The sequence below is a fragment of the Eptesicus fuscus genome, chromosome 1 (assembly GCF_027574615.1).
Source record: "Eptesicus fuscus isolate TK198812 chromosome 1, DD_ASM_mEF_20220401, whole genome shotgun sequence".
NCBI lineage: Eukaryota > Metazoa > Chordata > Mammalia > Chiroptera > Vespertilionidae > Eptesicus > Eptesicus fuscus.
The window spans coordinates 51,146,142-51,159,360 of record NC_072473.1 but is presented as its reverse complement, the minus strand read 5'-3'; the positions used below and the strand labels follow the sequence as shown (position 1 = coordinate 51,159,360).

At 46.1% G+C, this 13,219-nt stretch overlaps 1 pseudogene; it reads right to left on the bottom strand.

Annotated features, from left to right (window-relative positions):
* Positions 1–4,874: 4,874 nt before the first annotated feature.
* Positions 4,875–5,541, bottom strand: LOC103299120 (dnaJ homolog subfamily C member 9-like; annotated as a pseudogene).
* Between the last annotated feature and the right edge of the window lie 7,678 nt (positions 5,542–13,219).

Below are 13,219 nucleotides of genomic sequence, written 5' to 3'. Positions count from 1 at the left end.
TATTCTGCATATAAGTTATTTGGTTATTTTCTTCCCACACCCCACTCCCCTTCCCTCTGCAATTTGTCAGTCTGTTCCATGCATCTATGTCTCTAGATCTATTTTGTTTATCAGTTAATTTTGTTCATTAGATTCCACAGTTAAAGACAAGTATCATATGAACACTTAGCACAATACTCTCCAGGTAATACTCAGCTGTCTCAACGGGTAAGAGATCCTTCTGTTTTATAGCTGCATAGCTTTCCATCATGTAAATGTACCAAATCTTTTTTATCCACTCATCTACTGATGGGCATTTGGGCTATTTCCAGATCTTAGCTATTGTAAACAGCACTGCTATGAACATAGTGATGCATATATTCTTTCTGATTGGTGTTTTGGTTTCTTAGGATATATTCCTAGAAGTGGGATCATTAGGTCAAATGGCAGTTCCATTTTTTTTTACTCATTTAGTTTAATCATGTATTAAGTTTTATAAAGACTCTTGAAGAGAGAAACCAAGATGGTGGCATAGGTTAAACACCTAACCTACAGCCTGGCACAACAATTTCAAAAATACAACTAAAAGTCAAAATGGACATCATCCAGAACCAAAGGAAAGCTGGCGGACTGAAATGCCCACAACTAGAAAGAAAGAGAAAACCACAAGGAAAATCAGAGGAGCCATAAAAGCCTGAGGTATGGAGACACGGGCGGAGACATGCACACGTGCGCTTGCGGGGAGGACAGAGCCGGAGAGGAAGGGGCGGCTGACGGCCTGGCTGGTGTTCTCTAGCAGGAAGGAGATAAAAGCTCCAGATTGCGCTGAACCCCAGCTCCGACTGCACTGAACCCCAGGTCTGGGTGAAACCCTGGGAAGCCAGGCACATGCTGGGGGAATCTAGGCTGTGGGGTGGAGGCACAGAGGAGCTGCGAAAGGCAGAGCTCCAGAGGCGCGCACGGGAATGTGCGCAGAGGAGGGACTGTTGCCTGTGCCGCTGAATTGCCCTAGCGGGAAGGAGACAAAAGCTCCGGACCATACTGAACCCCAGTTCCGACTGCACTGAACCCCAGTTCTGGGCGAAACCCTGGGAAGCCAGGCTCATACTGGGGGAATCTGGGCTGTAAGGCGGAAATGCAGAGAAGTGGCAAAAGGCAGAGCACCGGAGGCACGCATGGGAATGCGCGCAGAGGATGTGCTATTGACTGTGCTGCTGAATTGCCCTGGTGGGAAGGAGACAAAAGCGCCAGACTGTGCTGAGACCCAGTTCTGACTACACTGAAACCCAGTTTCGGGCGAGAATCTGGGAATCCAGATTCATTAGGGGAGAGACTAGACTGTTTGGCAGCGGGCGAAACTCCAAGGCGCTTTTCTCTCAGAGGTGTTTGCAGGGAGTACAGAGGGACACTGAGACACAGGAACCTCATAGGGCAGGGCTGACAGGAAGCCAAGGCTGTAGGCTCCACCCTGTAACTCCGCCCCATCCAAGCTGAGCACAGAGGCTTTTACAATTTTACAAGTCTAGTTGAATAAGGCTGTCTCCCGGCACAGACACACCTGATCCTCACAGCCAATTGGACTGGAGGTCAAATCCTCCCAGTGTACCAACAGCAATCAAGGCTTAACAACACCAAGACTTTGCACTCAACCCACAAAGGGGGGTATCAAGAGCAACCACCTAGGGAGATTGGGGAAGCTGAGCCATAGGGAGGCAGCCAAAAGGTGAAGACACCGAAGCAGGTCACGAATAGAAGGGATGAAGGAAAATAAACGAATGGATGACACAGTGTTCAGAGCCACATTTATAAGGTTACTTGAGAATCTACTGGAGGACCAGGATGGCGGCATAGGGCAGACGCCTGACTGTTGCCTACCACAACAATTTTGAAACTACAACTGGAAAACAGAGCAGACACCATCCAGAACAATGGCCAGAGTAATTGCTGAGAAGGAATTGACTGATGGGAGTTGGGATCGGGAAGACGAGGCCCCACTGGGTCCCGGATCCAGGTGCGCTCGCCGGGTGACTGGTCGCCACTGCAGACCCGAGTGCCACCGCAGTGACCTCAGACCAGACTGCCGCCGCGCACCGGGCACACTGGAGCTTCGCCGAGCCTGCCGCCCAGCAAGTTCCGCAGCAGCCGCCCCAGAGCTTTGAGAAAATGGCCGAAGGAATTGCTGAGAGGGAATTGACCGACAGGAATTGGGATCAAGAAGACGAGGCCCCGCTGGGTCCCGGGTCTGGGTGAGGCCACATGCCCCCGGGTCTGGGTGAGGCCGTGTGGCCCTGGGTTCGGGTGAAGCTGGGTCTCGGGACCGGGTGAGGCCACACACCCCTGGGTCCGGGTGAAGCTGGATCCCGGGTCCGGGTGAGGCCGTGCACCCCTGGATCCAGGTGAGGCTGGGTCCCGGGTCCAGGTGAGGCCGCGCCCCTGGATCCAGGTGAGGCCCCGTGCCCGTGGGTCCGGGTAAGGCCACGTGCCCCTGGGTCCGGGTGTAGCTGGATCCCGGGTCTGGGTGAGGCCGTGTGCCCGTGGATCTGGGTGAGGCTGGGTCCTGGGTCTGGGTGAGGCCGCGCGCCCCCAGATCTGGGTGAGGCTGTGCGCCCCTGGGTCTGGGTGAGGCCACGTGCCCCTGGGTCCGGGTGTAGCTGGATCCCAGGTCTGGGTGAGGCCACGTGCCCCTGGGTCCGGGTGTAGCTGGATCCCAGGTCCGGGTGAGGCCATGTGCCCCTGGATCCGGGTGAGGCTGGGTCCCGGGTCCGGGTGAGGCCGCACGCCCCCGGGTCCGGGTGAGGCCACGTGCCCCTGGGTCCAGGTGAGGCTGGGTCCTGGGTCCAGGTGAGGCCGCGCCCCTGGGTCCAGGAGAGGCCACGCACCCCTGGGTCTGAGTGAGGCTGGATCCCGGGACCGGGTGAGGCCGCACACACTTGGGTCCGGGTGAGGCCACGCACCCCTGGGTCCAGGTGAAGCTGGATCCCAGGTCCGGGTCAGGCCGTGTGCCCCTGGATCCGGGTGAGGCTGGGTCCCGGGTCCGGGTACAGCTGGATCCCGGGTCCGGGTGAGGCCACGCGCCCCTGGGTCTGGGCAAAGCTGGATCCTGGGTCTGGGTGAGGCCGTGCACCCCTGGTCAGGGAGAGGCCACGCGCCCCGGGGTCCGGGTGAGACCACGCGCCCCTGGGTTCTGGTGAAGCTGGATCCCAGGTCCGGGTGAGGCTATGTGCCCCTGGATCTGGGTGAGGCCGTATGCCCCTGGATCCGGGTGAGGCTGGGTCCCAGGTCCGGGTGAGGCTGGGTCCCGGGTCCGGGTGAGGCCGCACCCCTGGGTCCGGGAGAGGCCACGTGCCCCTGGGTCTGGGTGAGGCTGGGTCCTGGGCCTGGGTGAGGCTGTGCGCCCCTGGATCCGGGTGAGGCTGGTCCCGGGTCCGGGTGAAGCTGGATCCCGGGTCTGGGTGAGGCCGTGCGCCCCTGGATCCGGGTGATGCTGGGTCCCGGGTCTGGGTGAGGCCGTGCGCCCCTGGATCCGGGTGAGGCTGGGTCCCGGGTCCGGGTGAGGCCGTGCGCCCCTGGATCCGGGTGAGGCTGGGTCCTGGGTCTGGGTGAGGCCACGCCCCTGGGTCTGGGAGAGGCCACATGCCCCTGGGTCCGGGTGAGGCCACGCGCCCCTGGGTCTGGAGGAGGCTGGATCCCGGGACCGGGGAGGCTGCACACACCTGGGTCCGTGTGAGGCCATGCGCCCCGGGGCCTGGGTGATGCTGGGTCCCAGGTCCGGGTGAAGCTGCACCCCTGCGTCCGGGCGAGACCAAACCAGAGGGAGTCGGACCTGCATTACCACCATTTGTCCACCTTCCAGAGCTGAAAAGTCAGTGCCGACATGTACACATAAGGAACTGGTGGACATTGAAATTGGGTCTCAAAAGAACTGTTGGTCCAGAAAGAAACTTACTACAGACTGATTCATTTGCCTGTCAGCATAACTAATATTGCTCGTCTCACATTCAGTTCTTATAAGTGTATTTCTAGTGACACATGATCTCGCTCATGTCGGGCCTCAGAGGGAGGGTAGGAGAGGGTGGGGGTCGGGGGGAGAGATCAACCAAGGGACTTGTGTGCATGCATACGAGCCTAACCAATGTTTAAGGACAACAGGGGTGTGGGGCATCTGTGGGGAGGGGTGGGGGATGGTAATGGGGGGATGAGGACAAATATGTGACACCTTAATCAATAAAGAAATTTTAAAAATAATAATAAAATAAAATAAAATAAAAAGACGCTTGAAGTAATGTGAACATCTGTTTCTCCTACACTTGAAGCAAAGAGTACAAAACCTGTTTGAATTAAAAAAAGAGAGAGAGAGAGAGAGAGAGAGAGAGAGAGAGAGAGAGAGAGGATCTATTCAAGAGTTTTAAGATTGAAAGCAAACTGTTAAGTATTTGGAAGACAAATGTCCAGCAAGTGTTCTGAAGACATTCTAGCCAGGTAGCATACTTGTTCTAATAAACACACACATCACTCTGAATACTCTGGAGCTCACTCTTGTCTGGCAAAATGACAGCTGGTAAAGAAAATATGGACAGATCCACATTCTAGATAGAGTTCCTTGTACAAAAGATCCACAGAAGCAAGTGCTGCCAGAAATATACCAACCTCCCCCTCTTTCCTCAATGACCATCACCAAATTCCTCCATAAGAGGACTGGACTTCACAGAATGTTAGGGGATTTCTAGGATATAAGTTCAGGTTGAGAGACTCTGGCTTACCTACTCAATCTGAATAGTTTAGGTGGAAAAGAGTTTTTCTGAACGGTTGAATTGACTTTTGTTTTTGGATCTTGACTTTATCTTTTCTACAATGGCATTAATTAACCCCTAATGACCTTTGAAGAGAAAATTCCATTATTTCTTTTCTTTCTTGAGAGATGTTTTTTTCCCCTCCTCCTTAGAAAGGTTTGCAGTACTTTGCTTCCATCTGAGCCAGAAAATTGTCCATTTCTTTTTGCCAATCCTTCTGTCTGTTCTGAATGAGTGCTTTCAAATTATGTTCTTCATCAAGTCCTAACTCGTTCCTGCTCATTTCTGCTTCTTTAGCCTCTTCCTGGGCACTCCTTTTCCTAGCATTAATCTTTTGCTCCAATTCTTTGACAAAGGCCTTATAGGATGGGACTTCTTCAGCATCAATGGCTTGCTGAATAATGTTCCTTATCCTGGGTTTCTCTGTGTAATGCATGCACAGCACAGACTCCATGATCTTACCCATGTCCCCTTTGAAGTCCAGATAAGCCTGTTTAATATAAGCCAGCTCTTCTTCATTTCATTGGTATGTCTTTAAAAAAAAATGTCTTCTAGAGATATATTTTTAAAGAGTAACCTACAATAAGTTTCCCAGTCCCCACCTTGGTTGAGCACATCAGAATCCTCATCCACTGTCCCCCACTCATCATACACTGCTTTCTGCTCCTTGTCACTCAGAAGGGAGTAGACTTTCCTCGAGGATCTGGAAGCGGCAGGTGGCACCCTCCTTGTCGTCCTCACCCACCCAGTCCGTGTGCACTTGCAGGGACATCTCCTCGAACCACACACCCAGCTCTAAAGGTAAAGGTTGAGCAGTGGTCGGCAAACTGCGGCTCGCGAGCCACATGCGGCTCTTTGGCCCCTTGAGTGTGGCTCTTCCACAAAATACCACGTGCGGGCGCACATGTACAGTGTGATTGAAACTTCATGGCCCATGCACAGAAGTTGGTTTTTGGCTCTCAAAAGAAATTTCAGTCATTGTACTGTTGATATTTGGCTCTGTTAACTAAAGAGTTTGCAGACCACTGGGTTAGAGGTGCCAAACACCTGCTCGCATAGCTCCAGCAGCCCCATGACTGGCCGGGAGCAGACTCCGCGAAAACAGTGGGTCCCAGCAGCACTGGCTAGTTACGAACTGCTCCATTTTTTATTTTTTTGAAGAAACTCCATACTGTTTTCCATAGTGGCTGCACCAGTCTGCATTCCCACCAGCAGTGTACTAGGGCTCCCTTTTCTCTGCATCCTCACCAGCACTTGCTGTTTGTTGATTTGTTAATGATAGCCATTCTGACTGGTGTGAGATGGTACCTCATTGATGTTTTAATTTGCATCTCTCTGATGATTAGTGACTTTGAGCATTGTTCATATGTCTCTTGGCCCTCTCTATGTCCTCTTTGGAGAAGTGTCTATTTAGGTGCTTTGTCCATTTTCTATTGGGTTGTTTGTCTTCCTTTTGTTAATTTGTATGAATTATTTAAATATTTTGGAAAGTAACCCTTTATCAGATGTACCATTGGCAAATATGTTTTCCCATACAGTGGACTCCCTTTTCATTTTGTTGATGGTTTCTTTTGCTGTGCAGAAGCTTTTTATTTTGATGTAGTCCCATTTATTTTCTCCATTGCACCCCTTACCTTAGGAGATGTAAGGGCAAACACATTGCTGAGAAATGTTTGAAATTTTGCTGTCTTTGGTTTCTTCTAAGATTTTTGTAGTTTCACGACTTACATTTAACTATTTTATCCATTTTGAGTTTATTCTTGTGTATGGTGTAAGTTGGTGGTCTAGTTTAATCTTTTTGCTTGTGTCTGTCCAGTTTTCCCATCACCATTTGTTGAAGAGACTGTCTTTACTCCATTATATGTTCATGCCTCCTTTGTCAAATATTAATTGAGTGTAAAGGTGTGGGTCAATTTCTGGGGTCTCTGTTTTGATCCATTGGTCTGTAAGCCTGCTCTTGTGCCAGTACCAGGTGATTTTTATTACAGTGGCTTTGTAGTATAACTTGATATCTGGTACTGTGACCCTCCTCCAACTTTGTTTTTCTTTCTCAAGATTGCTGCAGCTATTTGGGGTCTTTTTTTGTTCCATATAAAATTTTGGAGTATGTGTTCTAGACCTGTGAAATATGCCATTGGTATTTTAATAAGGATTGCATTGAATCTATAGATTGCTTTGGTGGTATTGACATTTTAATAATGTTGATTCTATGAACACAGTATATTCTCCCACTTGTTTATATCTTGTTCCATCTCTTTTTTCTTTTTTTTTTTTAAATATATTTTATTGATTTTTTTTTTTTTTTTTTTTTTTTTTTTACAGAGAGGAAGAGAGAGGGACAGAGAGTCAGAAACACCGATGATAGAGAGACATCGATCAGCTGCCTCTTGCACACCCCCTACTGGAGATGTGCCCGCAACCAAGGTACATGCCCTTGACCGGAATCGAACCTGGGACCCTTGAGTCCGCAGGCCGACGCTCTATCCACTGAGCCAAACCGGTTTCGGCCCATCTCTTTTTTCAATATCTTGTTGTTTTCTGAGTAGAAATCTTTTAGTGCCTTGGTTAAGTTTATTCCTAAGTATATCTTTTGTTGCCAAGGTAAATGGGATTGTTTTTTAAGTTTCTTTTTCTGAGAATTCATTATTGGTGTATCAAAATGTCATCAATTTCTGGCTGTTAATTTTGTATCCTGATACATTGCCAAATTCTTTTCTTAAATCTAGTAGTTTTTGGTGGAGTCTTTAGGGTTTTCTATGTACAATATCATGTCACTTGTGAATAATGACAGTTTTATTTCCTCTTTTCTAATTTGGATGCCTTTTATTTTTTCTTCTTTTCTGATTGCTGTGTATAAGACTTCCAGTACATTGTTGAATGAGAATGGGGTAAGTGGACATTTCTGTCTTGTACCTGTATTTAAGGGAATGGTTTTAGTTTTTGCTCATTGAGTATGATTTTCCATGCAAATGGAAATAAAAAGAGTTGGGATGGCAATACTCATATATAACAAAGTAGACTTCAAAATGAAGGTCATAACAATTGAAATGGATCGATCCAACAAGAGGACATAACCCTAGTAAACATGTATATACCCCATATAGGAGCACCTAAACATATAAAAAAATTACATAGGACTTTAAGAGGGAGATCAACAGCAACACAGTCTTAGTAGGGGACTTTAGCACTCCGTTGACTTCACTGGATACATCTTCCAGACCAAAAAAAAAAAAAAAATCAATATGGAAACAGTGACTCTAAATGACACACTAGATCAGATAGAATTGGCATTTACAGAACATTTCACCCCAAATCTGCAGAATATACGTTCTTCTCAAGTGCACATGGGACATTCTTAAAGATAGACCATGTTTTAGGACACAAAACAAGTCTCTACAAGTTCAACAAGATTGAAATCATATCAAGCATTTTATTGGAACACAATGGCATGAAACTAAAAATCAACTACAATAAAAACACTCAAAAACATTCAAACACATGGAGGCTAAATAGCATGTTATTAAACAATGAATCGTTTACCAATCAGATCAAGGAAGAAATAAAAAAACTTCCTGGAAGCAAATGAAATTGAACACACAAAATCCAAAAACGTATGGGACACAGTGAAATCAGTCCTGAGAGGGAAGTTCATAGCATTACAGGCCTACCTCAAGAAACAAGAAAAAGCACTAATAAACTATCTAACCCTGAAATTTAAAGAACTAGACAGAGAACAACAAGAAAAGCCCAGAGTAAGTAGAAGGAAAGAAATAATAAAGGTCAGAGCAGAAAGAAATGCATAGAGACAAAAAAACAACACAAAAGATCAATGAAACTAAGAGCTGGTTCTTTGAAAAGGTAAATAAGATTGGTGAAACTTTAGCTAGATTCATCAAGAAACAAAGAGAGAGAACCCAAATACATAAAATCAGAAATGAAAGAGGTGCAGTAACAAATGACATCACAGAAATAAAAAAGATTGTAAGAAGAATACTATGAACAACTATATGCCAAGAATCTGGACCACCTGGACAAAATGAACAAAGTCCTAGAATAATACAACCTTTCAAACCTCAATAAGGAAGAATCAGAGAAACATGAATGGGGTGATAACAACTGATGAAATTAAAGCAGTAATAATAATAATAATAATAATAATAATAATAACAATAACTCCAAGCAAACAAAAGCCCTGGTCTGGAAGATTTCTCAGTGGAGTTTTGTTTTTTTAAAAAATATATTTCTTTATTGATTTCAGAGAGGAAGGGAGAGGGATAGAGAGATAGAAACATCAATGATGAGAGAGAATCATTGATCGGCTGCCTCCTGCATGCCCCCCACTGGGGATTGAGCCCACAACTTGGGCATGCGCCCCCAGCTGGAATCGAACCTGGGACCCTCCAGTCTGCAGGCCAGTGCTCCATCCACTGAGCCAAACTGGCCAGGGCCACAGTGAAGTTTTACCAAACATTCAAAGAAGAACTAACATCTATCCTCCTCAAACTATTCCAAAAAAATCCAAGAGAAAGGAACATTTCCAAGCTCTTTTAATGAGGCCAGCATTTTCCTTTCCCAAAACTGGATAAAGATACTACAAAGAAAGAGAATTACAGGCCAATATATCTGATGAACGTAAAATACTCAACAAAATATTAGCAAATTGGATTCAACAATATATTTAAAAGATCATACAGCATGGCCAAGTGTGATTTATTCCAGGGATGCCAGGCTGCTACAATATTTGCAAATCAATAAATGTAATCAACCACATAAGCAAATTGAGACAAAAATCACATGATTATATCAATAGACACAGAAAAAGCATTCAACAAAATCCAACACCCATCCTATCTAATAAAAGAGTAATATGCAAATTAACCATCACTCAGCAACAAAATGGCGGTGCCCATAGTCACAAGATGGCGGCGCCCAGTCCTCTTAGCCCCGCCGGAGTCCCCCAGTCTGCCCAGCGGTGGCAGTCCAGGGTGTCCAGCTGGGAGGCGCCAGTGCCTGGTGCAATTCCCTGCTACAGCCTGGGCTGGGGTCTCAGGCCGGCAGGGCCGTGAACCCAAGCTGCACGATCCCCCAGCCAGGGGTGGCAGCCTGGGCTGGGGTCTCAGCCTGGCTGGGGTGTGCACCCCCCGCGTTGTGATCCCTGGCCAGTGGCGGCAGTCTGGGCTGGGGTCTCAGCCTGGCGGAGGAGCGCACCCCCCGTGGTGCCATCCCCAGCCAGGGGTCGCATCCTGGGCTGGAGTCTCAGCCTGGCCAGGGTGTGCACCCCCCACGGTGCCATCCCCAGCCAGGCTCATATGGAAGCCTGGGCTAGGGTCTCAGCCTGGCTGGGCTGAGGCAGCAGCCTAGGCTGGGGTCTCAGCCTGGCTGGGGCATGCACCCCCCATGGTGCCATCCCCGGCCGGACTGGGGCAGAAGCCCGGGCTGGGGTCTCAGCCTGGCCTGGGTGAGATCCCCTTCCAGTGGTGGCAGCCTGGGGTCTCAATCACTGAGTCACACCAGCCAGGCAGATATGGAGGAATCTTAAATGTTTCTTTTTAAAAAATATATATTTTATTGATTTTTTTACAGAGAGGAAGGGAAAGGGATAGAGAGCTAGAAACATCTATGAGAGAGAAACATTCATCAGCTGCCTCCTGCACACTCCCCACTGGGTATGTGCCCCCAACCAAGGTACATGCCCTTGACCAGAATCAAACCTGGGACCCTTGAGTCTGAAGGCCGATGCTCCATCCACTGAGCCAAACCATTTAGGGCTGTCCAATATGCTAAAGAAAAAACCCTATCTAATAAAGAGGGAATATGCAGGGGAGGGCATTTGGGGGTGACCGGGTTGTCAGGGGAGGGCAGTTGGGGACAATCGGGCTGGCAGGGGAGCAGTTAGGCATCGATCAGGCTGGCAGGGGAGTGGTTAAGGGGTGATCAGGCTGGCAGGCAGAAGTGGTTAGGGGCAATCAGGCAGGCAGGTGAGCAGTTGGGAGCCAGCAGTCCTAGATTGTGAAAGGGATGTCCAACTGCCTGGATTGGGCCTAAACAGGTAGTCGGACATCCCCCGAGGGGTCCCAGATTGGAGAGGGTGCAGGTTGGGCTGAGGGACACACACACTTCCCTCCCCTGTGCACGATTTTCATGCACCGGGCCTCTAGTTTTTTATAAAAACTCTCAGCAAAGTGGGAATAGAGGCATCACATCTAGCATAATAAAGGCCATATATGACAAACCTACAGCCAACATCATACTCAGTGAGAGAAAATGGTTTATTTTGTTTGTTTGTTTTAAATATATTTCTATTCATTTCAGAGAGGCAGGGAGAGGGAGAGAGAGATAGAAACATCAATGATGAGAAAGAATCATTGATTGGCAACTTGGGCATGTGTCCTTGACCAGAATCTAATCTGTGACCCTTCAGTCCATAGACCAACACTCTATCCACGGAGCCAAATGAGCTAGGGCAAAAAATTTTTTGTTTGTTTGTTTGTTTTTACAGATGGAATCTGGTTGACGATGTTGTGCAGATTGTTAAAATGACAACAAAAGATTTATAAAATTACATAAACTTAGCTGATAAAGTAATGGCAGGCTTTGAGAAAACTGGCTCCAATTTTGAAAGATATTCTTTCTACTTTAGGTCAAATGCTATCAAACAGCATTACGTATATGCTATAGAGAAATCATTTATGAAAGCAAGAGTCAATTGATACAGAAAACTTCTTGTCTTTTTTTTCTTTATTGATTAAACTATTACATATGTATCCTTTTTCCCCCATTGTCCCCCCACTACCCACTCATGCCCTCACCCTCCTGGTGTCTGTGTCCATTGGTTAGGCTTATATGCATGCATACAAGTCCTTTGGTTGATCTCTCCCCATTTAAGAAATTACTGCAGCCACCCCAAACTTCAGCAAACACCACCCTGATCAGTCATGAGCCATCAACATTGAGGCAAGATCCTCCAGCAGCAAAAGAATTATGACTCACTAAAGGCTCAGAAGATGCTTAGTATTTTAAAAATTAAATTTATTGAGGTGATTGGTTAATAAAATTATATAGTCTTCAAATGTACAATTCTATAATACATCATCTGTATATCTTATTGTGTTCTTACCCCACCTCCCCAAGTCAAGTCTTTGTCCAATACAATTTATCTGTCCTTTGTCCTCTTCTACCTCCCCTCACCTCCTTTTACCTCTGGTAATCACCATACTGTTGTCTGTGTCGATGAGGTTTATTTTTGTTGTTGTTGTTGTTTAATCCCTTCACCTTTCTCACCCACCCACCCAACCCCACCCCCCACAACAGCTGTCAGTCTGTGCTCTGTATCTTTGAGTCTGTTTCAATTTTGTTTGCTAATTTATTTTGTTCATTAGATTCCACATATAAGTGAAATCATATGGCATTTGTCTTTCTCTAACTGGTTTATTTCACTTAGCATAGTACTTTCCAGATAATACTCTCCAGGTTCATCCATACTGGTGCTAATGGTAAAGATTTCCTTCTTTTTTTTTTTTTTTTTTTTTTTTTTTACAGCAGGGTAGTATTCCATTGTGTAAATGTACCACCGTTTTTTAACCACTCATTTACTGATGGTCACTTGGTGCTTCCAGATCTTGGCTGTTGTAAATAACACTGCCATAAATATCAGGATGCATATATTCTTTCAAATTAGTGTTTTGGGTTTTGTTGGATATATTCCCAGAAGTGGAATCACTGAAATATCAGGATGCATATATTCTTTCAAATTAGTGTTTTGGGTTTTGTTGGATATATTCCCAGAAGTGGAATCACTGGGTCATAGGGAAGTTCCATTTTTAATTTTTTGAGGAAATGCCATGCTGCTTTCCACAGTGGCTGCACCAATCTACATTCCAACCAACAATGCACCAGGTTTCCCTTTTCTTTACATCCTCGTCAAAATTTGTTTGTTGATTTATTTATGGTAGCCATTCTGACAGGTGTGAGGTGATATCTCATTGTGTTTTAATTTGCATTTCTCTGATGATTAGTGACTTTGATCATTTTTTTTCATATGTCTGTTGTCCATGTGTTTGTCCTTTTTGGAGAAGTATCTATTCAGGTCCTTTGACCATTTTTTATTTGGATTGTTTTTGTCTTGTTGTGCTTTTGATGTTGTGTTGTATTAATTCTTTATAAATTTTGGATATTGACCCCATATCAGATGAATCATCAGTGAATATGTTCTCTGATTCTTTGATTTATTGAAGGTAGCCATTCTGACAAGTGTGAGGTTGCCTTTTCATTTTGTTGTTTTCCTTTGCTGTACAAAATTTTTTTTAGTTTGATGTAGTCCCATTTGTTTATTTTTATTTTTGTTTCTCTTGTTTGAGGAGATATATCAGAAAAATGTTATTAAGAGAAATGTCCAAGATTTTACTGCCTATGTTTTCTTCTAGGATCTTTATGGTTTTGAGTCTTACATT